The sequence below is a fragment of the Mobula hypostoma genome, chromosome 13 (genome assembly GCF_963921235.1).
Source record: "Mobula hypostoma chromosome 13, sMobHyp1.1, whole genome shotgun sequence".
In the NCBI taxonomy this organism is placed as follows: Eukaryota; Metazoa; Chordata; class Chondrichthyes; order Myliobatiformes; family Myliobatidae; genus Mobula; species Mobula hypostoma.
Genome location: NC_086109.1, coordinates 73744417 through 73765267, shown reverse-complemented (window position 1 = coordinate 73765267; position 20851 = coordinate 73744417). Strand labels below are relative to the sequence as shown.

Sequence of the window (20851 nt, the reverse complement as noted above, 5' to 3'; positions counted from 1 at the left end):
TTCAAAATATTGAGTAAAGAAGCATATTCACTTGAAAAGAAAAACATATATAGTCCAAGCCCTGAGTGACAACGACCAGCGATTGATGGTACAGTCTCCCAGCACAGGAAGGCAGCTCTGATGGGCAAGGCCAGGTCCCAGCCGAGCTCATCTTTTTAATCCTCTAATTGTTAGAATCATTGCTTCAGCTGTATAGGCTGTGTCTAAACCAAGTGCCTTCCTATCTATATGGCATAAATAGTTGACCAATAAACATTAACATCCTTGTTTCATGAGGGAAATTATATACACAACTACCTTTATTTTTAAAGTAAGTTCTTGAGTAAAATTTATAAAGAGGCTGTTACAAACATAACTTTCTACTCTGTTAATACTTTCTTCTGTACATGATCCTGGGTTCTTCAGCAAAGTGGTGCAGCTAGTAAAGCTGCTGCTTACAGTTCCTATGAGCCACATTCAACTGTGAGTTCCAGGAATGTCTTTGTGGAGTTCTCATGTTTTCCTTGTAGGAGCCATATAGCTGTTTTTTTTAAAATCTGGATTTTATTTTGTGTTGCCTGATTATTATGGTAGTTAGTCACATGGGTGGGGTGTTACAGCATATTTTGGATTTAGGATGTATAGCAAACATTAACTTCAGCCTCCAAACTTCAGATTGAATATGGACTGTAGATTAAATTTAAAATGTAGCTCTGAACAATGAGTTCCTAAGAAATGTGAACCACAGTTAACTGGAAGACCAGACAACACTGATTCAGCATTCATTTGGGTGTCTGTACAATGGATGTGAATAAGGAGGTGTGAAAGCCATACTTTTCCTTAAAAGGAAACAATGTTAATATAGACATGATCTCTAGCATATAAAATGCCATATAAAACTGGGCTGAGCAGGTCTCCTCTTCTGAAAGGGTCTCAATATTATGCCTGCTGTGTCTCATTTTATTGAATAAAATAATACTTCATCTTTTTTTTTCAAAGTATGTCTATGTTACCATATACCACCTCAAGATTTACAAAGTACTTTCTTGCAGGTAGTCACGAGGGGAAAAAAAGAACACAACAGTATTTATGGAAAACTATATATAAACAGACTGACAAACAACAATGTGCCAAAGAAGACAAACTGTGCAAATAATAAAATAAACAAGAGTCCTCAAAAAGTGAGTCTTAGATCATAGAATCATTTCAGAGTAGTGGTGATTGAAGTTATCCATGCTAGTTGTCGGGTAACAATTGTTCCTGGATCTGGTGGTATGGATCTTAGTGCTTCTGCACCTCCTGCCCTATGGCAGTGGCGAGAAGAGAGCATGGCCTGGATGGAGGGAATCTCTACCAGCTATGTCTCTTTGGTGACTTTGTTCATGTTACAACATTGAGCCATGAGCTTCAGGGATGTATTTGTGGATTTTTAATGTTATCCTTGTTGTAGGAGCCTATTTTCTAACTGCATTGTGTATTGTGTTGTAGATTTACTATGTTTATTATGGTAGTTAGACATGTGGGTGGAGGTGTGGTTGAAGCAAAGAGTTTTAATTACATATTCATGTTTTGTCTTTAGTGCTCTTAGACTGGCGTGCTATCTTTTTCATTAACTGTTTAACTTTGTTTAAACCTGTTTAATTACGTTTAAACTAGCTTAGTTAGCTTAATTACATTGAAGAATACTGAAGTATGTTAATACACTAGGACTTTTTTTGTCTTATCACTAGTTTTAGTTTAATCACTTCAAGATTGTTTCATTTGCTAGTTGCTTAATAAAGGATTGAATATATTGTTTGACTTTGAAACCTTGTTTTTCGATTGAATGGAAGGTGCATTGTACAGTATTAACAACCCCTTCCCCCCGCCACAACCACCCCATGCTTAGTCTCTAAGCGTTGTTGGTTTGTTCGAGTAGTCACTACAATCATGACCACTTGTGTTTCTCTTGAATGCACTGGTTTCTCCCCATTTCCCCATTTTTAGCTAATCAGACTGCTGGTTTCAATCACCACTACTCTGAAGTGATTCTCTGAGCTGCAGATTCGCTTCCACGGACTCTTTACAGCTCATGTCGTTTATTTTCTTTTGTACATTGGCTGTTTGTCAGAGTTTGCCTGTTTATGTGAAGCTTTTTGTAAATTTTATTAATGCTTTTAAATGCCTGCAAGAAAATGAATCTGAAGGTAGTTGATGGTAACATCAAAGTCAAAGTAAATGTTATGATCAAAGTACATATATGCCACCGCATACAGCCCTGAGATTCATTTTCCTGTGGGCAGACTCAGCAAATCTATAGAATAGTAACTATAACAGGATCATTGAGAGTGCAGAAGACAATAAACTGAGCAGACGCAAATATAAATAAATAATAATAAATAACAAGAACATGAGATAATGAGATAAAAGAGTCTTTAAAGCGAGTTTAAATTGGTTGTGGGAACATTTCAATGATTGGGCAAATGAGTGTAGTTATCCCTTTTATTCAAGAGCCGGATGGTTGAGGGGTAGTAACCGTTCTTGAAACTGGTGGTGCGAATCCTAAGGCTCCTGTATCTTCCACCTGATGGCAACAGCGAGAAGAGAGCATGGCCTGGGTGTGGTGTTCTCTGATAATGGACACCTCTTTCCCACAACAGAGTTTCATGTAGCTGTGCTCAGTGGTTGGGAGGGCTTTGTCCGTGAGATACTGGGCCGAATCCACGACCTTTTGTAGGACTTTCTGCTCAAAGGCTGTGATGTAGCCTTCCAGAGATTGTCTATCCTTTGAGAATGTTTTAAATGGACCTCAAATTTAAATGACCTTCCCCTTGCTTTATAGGTACATCCCCTTGTTTTTGTCTCTCCCACTAATAAAATCACCTCAACATTGACCTTAAGGATCTTATATGTTCTCCACATATACTGTACATACTCTATTTAATTTTCTTTTAACTTTGATACTCTAAAGACGTGTGGGTCTGTAGGTCAAGCGGCCACCTGTTGTATAGATGACAAAAGGAATGTGGAAGGAGTTCATAGTCATAGTCATACTTTATTGATCCCGGGGAAATTGGTTTTCATTACAGTTGCACCATAAATAATAAATAGTAATAAGACCATAAGTAGTCTGCAGAGCAGACTCGATGGGCCGAATGGCCTACTTCTGCTCCTTTGACTTGCGATCTTGTGAAATAATTAAATAGTAATAAAACCATAAATAGTTAAATAGTAATATGTAAATTATGCCAGGAAATAAGTCCAGGTCCAGCTTATTGGCTCAGGGTGTCTGACCCTCCAAGGGAGGAGTTGTAAAGTTTGATGGCCACAGGCAGGAATGACTTCCTATGACGCTCTGTGTTGCATCTCGGTGGAATGAGTCTCTGGCTGAATGTACTCCTGTGCCCACCCAGTACATTATGTAGTGGATGGGAGACATTGTCCAAGATGGCATGCAACTTAGACAGCATCCTCTTTTCAGACACCACTGTCAGAGAGTCCAGTTCCATCCCCACAACATCACTGGCCTTATGAATGAGTTTGTTGATTCTGTTGGTGTCTGCTACCCTCAGCCTGCTGCCCCAGCACACAACAGCTGACAGTTGATGATAATGTGGTGAGAATAAAAATGGGGTTAGTTTAAATTGTTAGTTGATGGTTGACATGGTCTTGATGGGGTGAAAAGCCTGTTCCTGTGATTTGAATGAATAATTTGCCTGGATTTTTCACTTCTAGAAAGTATCACTTAATTGCAGGTTGGTTTTCATTTCATCACATTGATTCTATAAAAGTAAGTCAGGCACAGTCATTAATTGGTCCAGAAACCAACATTTTGTAAAACTACACTATGCAGTCCTTGGGTCTGATAATCCCTTTAGTATCTTCATTCCAAGGAGATGCTTCTAATTTTTCTTTTAACAAAAAATCCAGCAGGGAGGCAATTGCTTGTAGAAGTTAACCTTTTATTTTTAGTCATGGCTGAGTGAGATTTCTCACGTCTGTGCTCCAGCTTCAGAATTCAGTCTATGACCTTATCACAGAGAGGTGAAAGGAGTAATTTGTAATATGATTCTCTCAAATGACGTGTGAAAGCACTAAGGCAATGAGAATGAACAATGAAGAGATAAAGCTGTAGCATGTTTTTAAGTAATCTTTCAAATCCTTCAGCAGTTCAGTTCAGTTCCCATGAATGGATCTTGTACCACACAGTCAGAGGGACACGTTGAGTTGCTCTCTTCGACACAAACCCAAGAATTATCCCAATTGCGGATCTGATTTAACGTTTTGATCCGTGAAGCCAGTCATATCTAGGCAATGACAGGCAGAAGAAAACAGGGCTCATGGCATAATTTTTGTCCATGTAAAGCATTAAAATTTGATTACAGTACTTGACTCCTCTTTCAGAGAAAATCTCATGCAGAATGGGAGCAGCAGTAGGCTACCAGCTCCCTCTTGTCCTGACCTGCTCCAGTACCATCATGAGTAATCTATGATGACCTCAACTCCTCTTTTATGGCAGTTCTTCATCTTTAAAATATTTATCTATCTCTACTTAAATAAATCTAATTCCGCCAAGATGCAACACAGAGCGTCATAGGAAGTCATTCCTGCCTGTGGCCATCAAACTTTACAACTCCTCCCTTGGAGGGTCAGACACCCTGAGCCAATAGGCTGGTCCTGGACTTATTTCCTGGGATAATTTACATATTACTATTTAACTATTTATGGTTTTATTATTATTTAATTATTTCACAAGATCACAAGTCAAAGGAGCAGAAGTAGGCCATTCGGCCCATCGAGTCTGCTCTGCAGCTCCCCCATGAGCTAAACTATTCACCCATCTATTTCCAATTTCCAGCTTTTTCCCCATATCCCTTGATACCCTGACTAATTAGATACCTGTCAATCTCCTCCTTAAACACCCTCAATAATTGGGCCTCCACAGCTGTATGTGGCAACGAATTCCACAAATCCACGACCCTCTGGCTAAAAAAATTTCTCCTCACCTCTGTTTTAACAGGGTAACATCTAATTCTAAGACTATGGCCTCTTGTCCCGGACTCACCCACCAAGGGAAACAACATTTCCACATCTACTCTGTCCAACCCTTTCAACATTCGAAACGTTTCTATGGGTGCAACTGTGACAAAAACCAATTTTCGCCGGGATCAATAAAGTATGACCATGACTATGACTAATTATCTGGCCTCAGATTATTAGGTTTATTTAAGGTAGAGACTTCTAGAAATTCCGCCCAAGTGACCAATGAACCTATTAAGTGGTACGTCTTTGGACTGTGGGGGGAAACTGAAATGCCTGGAGGAAACCCACAGGATCCTGCGTCAAACGTACAAACTCCGTAAAGACAGTGGTGGAATTGAATCCATGTCACTGGCACTGCAACAGCATTGCATTAACCCCTATGTTACTGTGCCGCCCCATTCATCAATTAGAATTTCAATCCGTGTCCAAAATGCTACACAAAGTCCAGCCAGACTAAACCTGCTGAATTTTTAATTGACAATTTATAATGTGATATGCAAAAGATTAAGGATGGTATATTGTTTAATTAATGGTTTAGCTTCCATTAATATGGATATGTGGGTAGTGTAAGTACTTTCTCATTGTGCCGCCTTAAGGTGAAGAGACTCCCACTCCAGCAAATGAAGACTTGCATATTTGAGCTTATCTGTAACATTAATCAAGAGTTTATTGATTCCCTCACATGATCCTTTTCATTTAATGGTCCTGCAATTACATGGCTACCAGTTCAGATTGCAAGCCTGTCTTCAATTAAATTGAGTTGATCTAACAGACCAACAAAAATTGTTAAATCTTTACTGTCTCCATTCCAGAGCATTGATTTGCAGTTTCCAAATAATCTATGCAGACTCTAGTTCACCACTGGAGCTTATGAGGAGAGACTAAGCACATAAAGGATCAAGCTTTTCCACCAACCAACACCCTCTATGCAACGATACTTCCAAAAATCAAGATTCAATGCAAACTCAAAATGGTGGAAAATGTGAATCACTTTCCACACCTCTGAAGCCACTGGCAGAGGGAGACATTGGTGACAAAATTCACCACTGACTTCAGCTGACTGAACGAAGTGTTCATAGACCAAGACATCAAACTCATGGGCTGCTCTGCAGTACAGATAAGCAACACACATCCAAGTTGCTGGTGAACGCAGCAGGCCAGGCAGCATCTCTAGGAAGAGGTACAGTCGACGTTTCGGGCCGAGACCCTTCGTCAGGACTAACTGAAGGAAGAACTAGTAAGAGATTTGAAAGCTGGAGGGGGAGGGGGAGATCCAAAATGATAGGAGAAGACAGGAGGTGGAGGGATGGAGCCAAGAGCTGGACAGGTGATCGGCAAAAGGGATATGAGAAGATCATGGGACAGGAGGTCCAGGGAGAAGGAAAAGGGGGAGGGGGAAAACCCAGAGGGAGGACAAGGGGTATAGTTAGAGGGACAGAGGGAGAAAAAGGAGAGAGAGAGAAAGAATGTGTGTATATAAATAAATAACAGATGGGGTACGAGGGGGAGGTGGGGCATTAGCGGAAGTTTGAGAAGTCGATGTTCATGCCATCAGGTTGGAGGCTACCCAGACGGAATATAAGGTGTTGTTCCTCCAACCTGAGTGTGGCTTCATCTTTACAGTAGAGGTGGCCGTGGATAGACATATCAGAATGGGAATGGGATGTGGAATTAAAATGTGTGGCCACTGGGAGATCCTGCTTTCTCTGGCAGACAGAGCGTAGGTGCTCATGTCTGTAGTACAGATTCCTGTTTTCCAATGTGCTTTGGAGACAGTCAATTTGCATGGGCAGTCCCTGGGCTATGAACACCCAACTTATGAACACTTGTATCTTCAAATCAGCTGACTTACAAATTTTTGACTTGACAAAAATTTTCCAATGAACTTTTAAACACATTTTCAAACACGTGTATAATTGAGGTTTCACACACAAAACTCAGCAGGCCAGGCAGCTTTTATGAAAAAAAGTGCAGTCGACGTTTCGGTCTGAGACCTCGACTGTACTTTTTTCCATAGATGCTGCCTGGCCGACTGAGTTCCTTCAGCATTTTGTGGGTGTTGTTTGGATTTCCAGCATCTGCAGATTTTCTTCTGTTTATATCTGAGGTTTATCTTGTTTATATTCGATTAACCCTAACTTTATAGCAGGATTTCACAGGTGAATGTGAGGTGAATCAAGTGATTTGGAGAGGACCAGTGTATTTGGAGCCTGTATGCTGCTGAGACGGAGGCAGTATTTTTGGTGAGAATTAGTAGTGTGAACTGCTGTGCTGGCTGTTTGGAGGTCTGTATGGGGGTGAATTTGCTGGCTGGTGAGGGGCTGCTGGCATCTTCTGCTGAGTAGGAATGGGCATTTCCAGTTGCCTTCTCCCCCCAACTCCCCAAGCCCATCCCACACTGCAAGAATCGGAGGCTGAGTCAAACCGAGCAGAGCTGGGAGCACTGACACACCCACTAAGTCAGACAGGCTGTCAGCCACTCTTCCCACACCTATTTCACCTCCTGTTATAACTGTTACTGTGATCCGCTCCTACACACAGTTTTTGTTTTTTCCCCTACATATGAAAAAATCGGGTTACAAAGAGTTCTTGGGAATGGAATTAGATTGTGACCTAGGGAATGCCTGTAAACAGCACCTCAAAATATTAAGATTGTCTCCACAGTTAGAAGGATAGAAAAAACAATGTTAATGTCCTCTCCACCCCCTACATTAAGGCCTTGACCGTGATCCAGTGGCCCCATTCGATGGGTCATACCTTGTGCATACATGACCTCAGATTCCCAAATCGAGAATTCTCACCCAGGCTCCATCATGGTGAACAACATCCAACAGCACAGAGAATTTAAAGGTGTTCAAATTGCAGCATGCTCACTGAGTCATGGGAGTCTCTGATCCATCACCACTGAAAGTGAAGGAGCATCTGGGAAAGTACTGAACACCTTGAGTTTCTATGATGAAAACATGCAAAAGCAAGTTGCAGACGGCATTGAAACGACCCTCCAACCTTCCCTCTCGAGCTCGTTCTATGGTAGAATCCACAGATTCTGTAAAGGGCTAAGTTACCTCAGAACCACAGAAATGAAGTGAAAGCAAGTTATCTTCCACCCCAAGGGACTGCCTACGAGAGAAAATGCACACAGCTACGTATAGCAGTGCCACTTATTATAAATGTTCAAATTTTGGGAAGAGATGGAGGAAACACTTCCATGTTTCATGGGACCTGTGCTTTTCACATCCTGATTAATTGGCAATTGTACAGTATTGGGCTATTTCTCACTTTGGACTATTATTAATGGGGTAGCATTGTTTGTTAGCCAGTGACAATAGCTCTTGCAGCTTTTTAAAATCCAACACTGCCTGTTTAGCTTTTATTCTGCTGATGCCCTTATACATTCCTTCATTGTCTTTACGTGTAGCTTCCAATGTTTTCTTGCTGGCTTTCCATTATTCACCAGTTCATCCAAATCTCTGTTACCTTTAATTTGCACCTTGCACCCAAGTCTGCGAGTCTGCGAATTCACAGGGGAAGTCAGAGGTCCAGTATCTGTGGATCTGGGTGGGTGTGAGAGGGGGAAGGGGCTTGTTTTGCTGCTGTTGTTTTGTTGCTTGTGTTTTTCCGTTGAGTATTGTAGTCATGCTACGTTGGTGCTGGAATGAGTGGCGACACTTGCAGGCTGCCCCTAGTACTTCCTTAGGTTGTGTTTATCGTTAGCGCAAATGACACATTTCACTGTATGTTTCAATGTACGTGTGATACCTCAATGAATCTGAATCTGAATCTCTCTTTATCCCCACCTGCACGCCATCCCTGCATTGTACTTTAATCTACATCAGCATCAGGAGTGGCAGCACAGTTTTCATTTTGTCATCTTCATTTTCAAATTTCTTTGTTTGTCTTACTGTTTTGGCAAAGTTGTGGGTAAATTAGAAATAATTAGCTTGCATAAAAATGTTTTCAGAAATCTATAAAGTGATAAAGCAACCAGAATTGAAACCTATGTTCCAAAATGTACCCGATCCCTGGAAAAGTGGATTAAAGATGCAGTACGTAGTGGTCCAGGAGAAATTTTCACAATGTGCTGTGGATTCTAGTGCATGTGGGTTCCAGGGATGGGGATCTAGGATTCTGGAGTGTCAGTGAGGGGTTAGAATGGGGAGGGAATGCCAAGGAAGTGCTGGAAGTGGCTATCGGGGTCAAGGCAGATGTTGAGGGTTGGGAGGGGCAAGTTCATGGGGTAGGTTGGGTTCGTATTTGGAGAGAGTTTGAGGTTCGGGTGTAGTGAGTGGGAACCTGAATGTGTGAAGGAGCACCTCAAAGTAAAGCTCTGGTGAGAGAGAAACATTGCAAGAATGGTGTCTGGGCTTTGGATATGACTGTGTGCATTGCGATATCTTGGATACAGTATATAGACCCAAAAAGTCTTCTCTACCTGTTTCTCATAAACTTTTGTACCCCTATGCTCAAGAATTCTACTTTGGTCCTGAATTTATCTAAAGGCTTACTCTCCAAATAGTGACATAGCATGAAAATGTTTGAGTAATTTCTCTATAATTTGCTATGTATTTGATATGGATGAAAGAACAATGGAGAACTAAGTGGGAGGAAAGGGTTTGATTGATCTTGGAGTAGATTAAAAGGTTGGCACAACATTGTGTGCTGTATTTCCACTGGCTTAGAGAGAATTAGAATTATAGAATGTTCTAAACTGAAATGTTCAAATATTTGCATGGGGCAGAGAATTTCCTCCCTCTACCTTGCTACCCTTCCTCATCCTTCAAGTCACTCTTTAAAACAAACCTCTTTGACCAAGTTTCTTTGGCAAGTGCCTTAATATCTCCTTTTGTGACCTGGTGTCAGGTTTTGTTCAATAACTCCTGTGAAACCCTGGGGCTCTACGCTATATTGAAGGTACTGTGTAAATACGTTATTGTTATTGCTGTGGAGACTGGGCTCATAATGCACAGTGTGGAGGATCCATTTCAGCGGGGAAGAGTGACTGACACATGCAAGGCTTAAAGTGGATCGGAATTACAAATTTGTCAGATTATTATCAGTTCGGTAACATTTCATAAAATGCTCAAATTATAGAGCTAAAGGAGTATTTCCATAAATAGGGGAAACATCCTGCGCAGAGCAATATTTTTTGTGTAAAATAGTATCTGTTCAAAATATAGGGCAAACCTGTTCAAAAGCGAATCTGTTGATTTCTGCAAATGTAAATGGTGCAGATTTGCAACAACCAGAAAAACGAACTTTTTATATTCAGTAATCAATTAGTGTAGTGACAGTTTCTTGCCACCTGATGTCTTTAGCACACTGCTGCCTGTTATGAAATGATGCAACTATCCCTCATTGCAGATTTATCTTACAATATTATTTCTGACATTTTCTGAAACTGCACCAAATTTCCATTGTTAAACTATTAAGCAGCACAGATTTGCCTAAATTCATTAGTAAATACATTATAATGCATTATCTGTGGGAGGGTTGGCTGGCTACTTAGAAGGATAAAATATGTTGCATGCTAATTCGTCACTTCTAATTGGTTCATCATTGACGTTCATAACAAGTTCACAACCTGCTTTGCTTTTCAAAGCCAACTTGCCAATTATTAATTCGTTGTCTGCTCATGGAGGCTCATTTCATGAAAGTCAAGGTTTTTTTGGCAAGGATTTTATACACTTAACATCAGGATAGATTTCAGATAACAATTTCCAACAGTCCCAATGGAACTGTCAACATTATTTTTTGAATTATTATCTGCAAAGGAATAAGCAAAATGTAGTTGGTAATATATTTAAGAAGAATTATAATTCAAATGGCTTTAAATCTATTTTAATCAGTTTAACCAATCACTAATTATAACGTGAAAATATACATCCTCTTGAAATGATCAGTCATGTTCTGCCTCTGCTCTTTTTAACATTTACTTGTATTCATATTTAAATATTAAAATGTAACTCCTGCAGGTTTTCTTTTTCTTTGCTCCACTGGGAAAGCTGTCAGCCACGTCCATCATGCAAGTTAAATACAACCTTTCTACTCCTTTGACTGTGAAGCACAGAGTAATGTTGAAGATATCTGCGCGAATATAATTGCAAAAGGTGGATTCTGCTGCAGCAGCTGGGGGCTGTTTCGGTCACCATTTTAAAATAAAGCAACTACCAGATAGTTTAAGGAAGAGCCACTGTTCCTCTACAGGATATTGTGCTTCCTCTAAATGAGGCTGACTGGAGTTAAATATTGTCAGTTGCAACTGCATAGATAACCAGCCGTTTGGTTAACTTTCTTACACTTATGCTGTCATACATTCACCAAGTCCTATATTTTTTTTCAGTGATGATCATGTTTCAGGATTAATAAGTAGGTGTTGGCAAGATCTTGCGCTGATTAAAGATCATGTTTGAGCAGTGGGCAGACCGACAGATCAAATGACAGGTTGAACTAAGAATGAGGTTTTCCTGAGGAAGTGTAGGGGCTATTCAAAGCGCCTCAAGAAAGGTAACAATTTCGGTATTACTACTAGAGCGGCCTGCAGAATTTCATAGGGTTGCCAGATTAGGGATTTGAAAGATGGCTTAATAGTGGGTGTAAGTGATTTTGAGTCCCGAGATACTGGCACTAGCATCAGGGATAGTGAGCTGTTTCCACTGGCTCATGCAGTACCCTAGTAAATTGAATATGTAGGTCTGTGTTGATCTTTAGATTACATAGTGTGTAAACAACAGGAATTCTGCAGATGCTAGAAATTCAAGTAACACACATAAAAGTTGCTGGTGAACGCAGCAGGCCAGGCAGCATCTCTAGGAAGAGGTGCAGTCGACGTTTCAGGCCGAGACCCTTCGTCAGGACTAGACGAAGGGTCTCGGCCTGAAACGTCGACTGCACCTCTTCCTAGAGATGCTGCCTGGCCTGCTGCGTTCACCAGCAACTCTTATGTGTGTTACATAGTGTGTGTTGGGGGGGGGGAGTGGATTATGGGTGAAAGTTTGGACGGAAGAAAATTTAGTATCGCAAAAAGAAAGGGCACTATGGTATTATATGCTTATGATGTGGGTATTGAGAACCAGAGTGTGATAGGAAGGATAGGGTTTGCCAATATACCTACACAGCAGCAAATAGAGTCAACAAAAGTGAATGAATGCATATAACATTCATAACAAGATAGACCAAGTTACCGAGATCTTTGGGGAACGTGGGAGCAGAGGACATCAATGTAATTGGACTAGAGCAGAGAGTGATTAGGGCAAAACAGAACCAAAGGTGGCAGAAGAAGAAACTACTTCTTTTGAGTAGGGGCGAAGTGCCATGAAACAAAATGCAAAAACCATTATTACTTCAAAGGATTTGCAGGTGTCTCAGTGGGGCAATCTGAGACTAACAAAGAGGCAGCAAGCAGACAGGTAGGATGGGGGCCAGTTGTGAACCAGAGCTTAATGGGAGTGAACTACTGAGAGTTATCGTTGGTGGGGATTGAGGCAAGCTTTGGTCTGAGGGTGGCAGTTGCTATTTCTCTTCCAAATAGCTTCAAATGTTTTCAGAATGATTTCATAGGTGCAACATTATGGTTGCTTAAATATTTTTAAAAATTACATTAATAATGCACATTACAACTTTGTGTGCCGAAGGGCATTGGTAAGTTTGGTATTATTGAGGTGAGATTGATACAGCTGTTTTAAATGAAATTTAGAGTATGGTATCACACCTGTATGTAACTTCTGCAGAAAGTTTTCTATTGAAAAGATTTGAATGTAAGCGTTTTAAAATTTCATGAAAATGCATTCATGATTTCTTTTAAAGTGGACTAAAGGTATTTGAAATGTCAATGAACAATTTTTTGTTCTTTCTTCTAAAGCTCCAGATTTGTTCTTCTGTCATTTGTTTTCAGAGTCCATAGTGCTGGATGCTTAGAAGGGAGCATTTGGCACTAATCCTTCCATTTTGAGATAGGGAGATAACGAGAAACACATATTTTGATAGCTCCTTAAAAAATAATGCTTGCAAAGTCAAATCTGTAGCAGGCTGAAAGTGAATGCAGGAGAATGCTTATATTTTGCTTTCATTTAGGAAAGAGAAACCCATCACTTGCATAAATTTGCGCACTTGTGATGAGGAGATGGCAATGAGTAAGAATAAAAGGGGCCTTTTCTGGTTGGTTGCTGGTGACTAGTGGTGTTCCACAGGGGTTGGCGCTGGGTCCGCTAATTTTCATGTTAAATTTTACTCATCTTAATGATGGAATTGATTACTTTATGACCATGTTTGTGGGTGATACAATTATAAGTGGGGACCAGATAGTGCTGAGGAAACAGAGAGTCTGCAGAAGGACATGGACAGATAAGGAAAATGGGCTAAGAAGTGGCAGATGGGATACAGCATAGGGAAGTGTATGGCCATGCACTTTGATTGGAGAGATAAAGGTGTCGACTATTTTTTAAACAGGGAGTAAATTCAGAAGTCAGGTGTGCAGAGGGACTTGGGATGCCTAATGTAAGATTCCCTTAAGGCTAACTTGCATGTGAAGTTGGTAGTAAGGAAGACAAGTGCATTGTTAGCATTCATTTCAAGAGGACTAAAATGCAAAGACAAGGATCTAATGCTAAGACATTAAAAGGCATTGATCAGACCACATATGGAGTATTGTGAGCAGTTTTGGGCCTCATATTTAAGAAAGGATGTGCTGACATTGTAGAGGGTCTACAGGAGGTTTACGAGAATGACTTTCAGGAATGAAGGGGGGTAAATATAAAGAACATTGGAGGACTGTCGGCCTGTACTCACTGAAGTTTAGAAGAATAAGTGGGGGGGAGGGGGCGGATCTCATTTAAGCCCCTGAATATTGAAAGGCCTGGATAGAATGAACATGGAGAGGATGTTTTCAATAGTAGGGGAGTTCAGGAGTGGAATGCACAGCCTCAGAATAGAAGATTGCCCATTAAAAACAGAGATAAGTCTTCAGCCAGGCTCTGTGGAATTCATTGCCACATATGACTTTGGAGGCCAAATCACTGGGTATATTTAAATTGGAGATTGACAGGTTCTTGATTAGTAAGATTGTCAGAGGTTACAGGGAGAAGGCAGGAGAATGGGGTTGAGAGGGAGAATAATCAGCCATAATTGAATAATGGAGGGGACTTGATGGGACAAATGTCATAATTCTGCTCCTGTGTCTTATGTTGTAATTAGTGTTTATAAGATAGTGTACTCAATATTGCAATAATATTTTAAATATATTCTTTCATTTAACATTCTTTGCTTGCTTACATAATTCATTATCGATTGTATGTAAGAAGCATGTGAATGGCATACGTCATTATGGCACCGCGTCATATGTAAGTACTTCACTAAAGAGGGGGAAAAAAACCGAAGTGGACAAGTATTCTGGCTCCTGTGTTTTTTTTTGCTTAGTTTCTGGAGTTGCAAAACATTACAGATAGGCTGGCCTGAATGAGTCTGATCATGTTGTTTATTTTTCTTCTGCAGAGTAAGGATTCACATTGAGCTTTGTTTTACCAGCTGTTATATTACTTCGCTTTTAAATGATTTGGGGTCAATTGGGAAAGGCTTTAGTATCAAGTTCAGAATGCACAATGCCACACTGTCACGTTGAAAAACACCAGTCGACAAACCCATCCCAAACATAAGAACTTGGAAGGATAATTTATCCAAGAAAATATTTAAGGACAGATCCTAAGTTCACTTCATTTTAGACTTGAAATTTCTCAAACAATATCTGCCATGTAATTTTAACATTCACTTTATAGTGTATGAGAAGCTTTCTAGCTCCGAGAATAGTCACCGTTACTTTATGCTTCAAGAAAGAACCATTTTAGCTGAGTTTTATATAACATCTTTAATTTAACAGAGGATCTCAAGGTACTCACTGATTTGTTATCCATCAAATTTTGACTGAGCTGTGTGAGGAACTGTAATGGTAAACAACTAAAATTTTAATAAAAAGAGGTCAGCTTAAAATGAGTAGTGGGAAGGTTTAGGAAGGGATGCTATTTACCCAGGTTACTCCGATAACTTGTGACTTCTGTCACCAAGAAAGATGAGGGCAGCCAGTAGATGGGAACACCACCACCCACAAGTTCTGCTCAATATCTTACTCAGAACTTGGAACTATGTGGGTGTTTATTCATGTTGCATCCCGGAACTTCACACGCAACAGCACCGTGGAAGGTCTTTTACAAGAAGAGCTGCAGCAGTTGAAGAAGGCTGCTCACAAAGTTTAAAGTTCAAAATAAATTTCTTTTCCAAGTACATATATGTCACCATATACTACTCTAATCCATTTTCTTGCAGACATTCACAGTAGAACAAAGAAATACAATAGAATCAATAAAAAAAGCTACACAGAAAGAATGATAAACAACCTAAAGAAGACAAACATTGCAAATACAAAAAAAAAATAAAGAGATAGGTAGATAATACTGAGAACATGAGTTATTGAGCCCTTAGGAGTGAGTCTTTAAATTGTGGAATCAGTTCAGTGTTAGGTGAGTGACCTTTTCCATGCTGGCTTAGGGGCCTGATAATTGGGGTGTAATAACTGTTCCTGAACCTGGTGGTACAGGACCTAAGGCTCCCGCACCTCCTTCCTGCTGGCAGCAGTGAGAAGTGAGCATGGTCTAGATGGTGGACTCTATCTTTTCCAGAGCAATTAGCTAAAGGCAACAAAGCCGTGCCTTCCCAGCAAGGCCCAAATCCCAGAAATGAAATCTAATTGTCCAGATCTTGATTTAAATATAGAGAGAGCACACCCTTCAAAAGCACTTGAATGAAATTGAGTACACACAAAAGGCCAGAAAAGGAGGAATCCAGATATCTGAAGAGTATTTTAGGGCCAAGGATGAAGTGACGCTGGTAAAGTTGTATCAGAATGAGAATCAAAACCAGATTTATTATCATTGGCATATGTCAGGAAATTTGTTGTTTTGCCGTGATGAACAGGGCAAGACATAAGAAGTGCTATCTGTTATAAAATAAATAAATAGTACTAAAGGTGAATAACGTGGTTGTGTTCATGAACTATTCAGAAATCTGATGTTGGAGGGGAAGAAGCTGTTCATAAGATTTTGAGTGAGAGTCTTCAGACTCCTTTACCTCTTCCCCAATGGCAATAACATGAAGAGGACACGTTCCAGATGGCGAGGGTCCTTAATAGTGGATGCTGTTTTCTTGAGGCACTTGATGGCGAGAAGTATTGTGCCCATGATGGAACTAGTTAAGCCTACAACCCTCTGAGTCTCTTACGCTCCTGTGCATTGGTGGTTCCTTACAGCAATGTGACCAGCCAGAATGCTCTCCACTGTACACCTATGGAATTTTGGTGACATATTAAGTCTCCTCAAAGTCCTAATGAAGTAGAGCCGCTGGCATGCCTTCTTTTTGTCAACATCTCAGATCCGCTGAGATGTTGATGCCCAGGAACTTGGAGCTGTTCACCCTCTCCACCACTGTCCTTCAATGAGGAATGTTATGATTCTCTTGACTTACCCTTCCCGTAGTCTATGATCAATTCTATATTGAGTCTTGTGAGTCTTTGAGACAATTGTGGAAGTGTCTGTGTGGACAATAAGATGTATATAATAGGTATAGTACATTTTACATGGTTTGCATTTACTGTGGGTTTCTTTAATTCATTCTTTCATTGGAGGGACTCAACTTGTTAGTCTTCAGCTGAATTAAACCCATTTTAAATTAACAGAATTGTACTTTGCCACAAGTAGTATTTTTGGCTTGCATTGCAAGCAAGTCATTCACCAGCCATCAGTGAGGTAAGAAATCAACGCCTAGAGTGAGAATGGTTAGGTTAAATGTACTTCCTCTTCAAACCAGCTTGGGAAGTACACAGGAAGCGGGGTGACTCAACTTGCAGGGAGAAGCCAAAAAACGAAAAAAAAAAAGACAAACCACAGAATTAGACAGACAGAGAAAGCAAAGAAGGGAATCTCCTGTTACCCACACCAGATGACTGTGGCTGCGAGAAAAAAATAACAGTCTTAAACTGCAGAAAGCCATTAAATTCTTTAATTCTCTATCTTCCCTTTCTTCTGTTTCTTAACTACCAATTGCTAGAGATGAACAACTTGTTGAAGGCAGGTTAGCCTGATAAATAATTCTGAATTATTGTAGTACTGCCTTACAATTAGACTGTTGCACCAAATAAAACATCAAAATAGAATAAATGCATTTTTACATTTTCATGTCTGCATGCTTCTGCCATTAGAACGCAGGATCTGAAAACAAAGGGAGCTGATCTTATGTAATTCTTTGGATTTCTCTAGTAAAGATGAATATTGATTTACCTTTCTGAAATTATTTGCCCAGGCAGAGGTGAGAGCATGAAAAATTGTTGACTGCTTGTCCTTGAGCTGACCTTCAAACTTCAATCTGTGGGCTCTTGGAAGATTGAATTATCTTCTTCCACATTCACAGCATTGCTTACTGATGCTCTTAACCTTTACCACATGGGCTCCACAAGCAGCAGCCTTGCCTCTGAGTCATCACTTTGTGGGATCAAGCCTATATCCAGACATCCAAACACTAGATCTAAAGTCTACATTTCGGCACAAAATCTAAGTTAACATTCCTTCACTGTATCAAGGAAGTTCCACACAGTCAATGCTGTCACTAAATTGAGACTCCATTTTTCCTTTCAGGTTACAGTGTAAGATTAAATAGTGCTTTTTAGAGTCAATAATTATTCTTTTTTTTGTGACTTATTTTTTATTGAACTTAATCATCAAACAAACATTTCCACAAGATGTATTTCAGACATTGTACATATATATCATATAATCATATTTGTCACAAATCTCCACATAATACTTATCTGAGGTATACACTTATAGAAAGGAGAGGAAAGAAAGAACAATCAAAAGAAGAAAACTATGTACAGAGTAGGAGAGATCTTTTTTTTACAACATATTCATTGACTTCTGAGAATAAAATCAGGCCTATGAGGTGTTATGTAGTCAACAATTATTCTTGAAGCCAAAACAAAAATACTATTTTATTAGCACAGGAGGTTTTGCAGATGCTAGAACTGTAGAGTAACAACACACAAAATACTGGAGAAACTTAGCAGGTCAGACAGCATCAGCAGAGAAGACTAACTGTTGATGTTTTGAGCAGGGTCTTGGCCTGAAACATTGACTGTTTATTCCTCATTTTCAATGATACCTAGCCTGCTGCGATCCTCCAGCATTTTGTGTATGTTACAATTTTATGTTCATTCAGCAGGCGTTGATGTGGCTGTCAAGGACAACTTTATTATTGGCACACATGAGATTATATATGCCAAAATCTGGAGCAATAAATAATCTGCTGGAAGAACTCATCAGGTCAAGTATCACCAAGGTCCTGATGCAGAGCTTTTACCCAAAATATCAACATTTCCTCTCATCCACAGGTGCAGTTTGACCCACTGTGTGAGTTCTTCCAGAAGATTCTTTGCTGCTCTTATTCTATTATCCACCCCTAATTGCCCTTGGATAATGGTAGTGACCTGCTGGAACTCTTGTGGTGAAAGTACCTTGACAGTGCTGATTGGTAGGGATTTATAGAATTTTGACCCACTAATGATGAATATATACTTCCAAAGAAAAGCTGGTCTATGATTGAAGGGATCCTTACAGATATTGGGAGTTTCTTTGTGGCTCTTTCCTTGTCCATTTAAGTAGTAACTTTTGTGGAAATGGGATATGTTGCAGAGGAGCACAGATTAGCTGTTTAAGGTGAACTGGAGATGGGCACCATATCCAAGGAGTGCCAATGGTGCAAACCTTTTCTGTGTCACACATGGCCAAATGTATCTTGATGCCGAGGGTAGTCATTCTCACCACACTCCCAGAATTCTGTTTGTTTGTTAAGGTCATAGAGTCATAGAAAGGTACAGCACAGAAACAGGCCCTTCAGCCCATCTGGCCCATGTCAAAACATTTAAACTATCTACTCCCATCGACCTGCACTGGGACCATAGCCCTTCATACCTTACCATCCATGTACCTATCCAAACTTCTCTTAAGTGTTGCCACTGAGCTCGCATGCACCACCTGCACTGGCAGCTCGTTCCACACGCTCATGACCCTCTGAGTGAAGAAGCTTCCCCTCATGTTCGCCTTAAACTATGACCTCTAGCCGTAGACTAACCTCAGTGGAAGAAGCCTGCTTGCAAGTGCCCAATTTAAGCCCTTCATAATTTTGCATACCTCCAGCAAATCTCCTCTCAATCCCCTACATTCTCATTTTGATCAGGATTTCAAGGAACCCAGCTTGATCGTCAGCAATTTAATCTTCACCCAAAGAAGCTCAAAACTCTCCAGAGAAGCCTACAAGCCTTTCAGTTTTCAGCCCCTGACACTTCTTTTAGCTGGGCTATCCATCTCCTGTGCACTGATGGATAGCAAGCAACATTGTAGAGAACACTGCTGACAGTGACTTTATTGCTTTGTTGCTGATTGCCAACAGACTGACGGGCTTATGTTTAGCTCGATTGGATAACTTCTTGTGGAAAAAAATGGACCTGGGCAATTTTCCACCTTACTTGGTAAATGGAACTGGAACAGCTCGCTCATTAGTACATTGTGGTTTCTGGGACCAAATTGTAAATCTAACTAATCTAACTCTGTCAGCATACACTTCTAATCTCTTATCCTTCAAATGCTAATCTTGTTCTGTACCATTCATCTCAACTAGTCTTTGTTCAAGGAAGTTCATGTTCTCACTGTGCTTTAGGTTAAAAAGCATTTTAAGAATCCTCAATTTAATTCATTTTTGACTCTGTTCTGCTGTTTTCACTACCTAGATCTTAATATAGTCAAGCATTTCTCAATGAAAAATAATATTATTTCCAACACTGATTCAGGTTGTCTTCTACTAAAATTCTACTTCTCTTTCCACAGGTGCTGATCTTCTGAATGTTTCCTCTATTTCCTCTTGTTTCTGAATTTTAGCGTCTGAATTCTTTTTTGATTCTAATTTCACAAAAAGGGAAGAACATATAAATTTTAAAATCCTTTATTATTTGGTAAATGTTTCATTGGATTCATTATGGAAATCCACAGGGTAGGGTTTGGCAGCCTTCGGATGTAGAGGGAGAGATCAACAGACTTGGTAGCACAAACAAGATAAGTAAGAGGAATTTGCTGGGTGGTGCAAAATATTGATGAGTGAAATGGACAAATGACAGCATGGTCTAATGGTTGTCATTTAGAAGCACTGAGATCAGGATGTAAAGGCTTCATGTATTGGTGCTTCATGGGTTATAGAGTCTTGGAGAGACTCAGGAACAGCCCCTTTGGTTCAGAGAGCAGTGCCCTTTACATTCTAATCCTATCCTAACTCATTTTATTTCTCCCTGTATTTCCATCATCTCTCTTCAGATTCTACCACACCTGTTCACTAGGGATAGCTTACCGGAGCCAATTAATCTGCTAGCCCTCATGTCTTTGAGATGTGAAAGGAAATTGGAACACCTAGAGGCAAACTATATGGTCAAAGACAGAACGTGCAAACTGCTCAGGGACAGAACTGGAAGTCTGGATTTAACATGGGGGTCATTGGATCTGCTAGACAGCAGCTCTACTACCGATACTGCTGTGTCACCCAGTGTGATTTCATTATTTGTCAGGGATGGGGGCTTTCGCAATGACATACAAATACCTTAAACATACAAACCAATCTTCACATAGAGATGAACTTCGCAGTATTCTAAAAAGAACATGCTGAATTATATATCGGGTGGGAGCCAAAACGGTTTGATTTTAGGAGAGGATCTTTCAGAAGGCTTTGAAACATGAAGTCTGTTGACAGGAAAATAAAAAAGATTTATATTCAT

At 40.1% G+C, this 20851-nt stretch overlaps 1 long non-coding RNA gene across 3 annotated transcripts in view; it reads left to right on the top strand.

Annotated features, from left to right (window-relative positions):
* Positions 1 to 11393: 11393 nt before the first annotated feature.
* The window catches only part of LOC134355672 (uncharacterized), a 140887-nt gene continuing 131429 nt past the window's right edge, over positions 11394 to 20851 (top strand). For all 3 annotated transcript variants that reach the window (XR_010020153.1, XR_010020154.1, XR_010020155.1), the window contains exon 1: positions 11394 to 11505. This is a non-coding gene — a long non-coding RNA (uncharacterized LOC134355672). The remainder of the gene's footprint in view (positions 11506 to 20851) is intronic.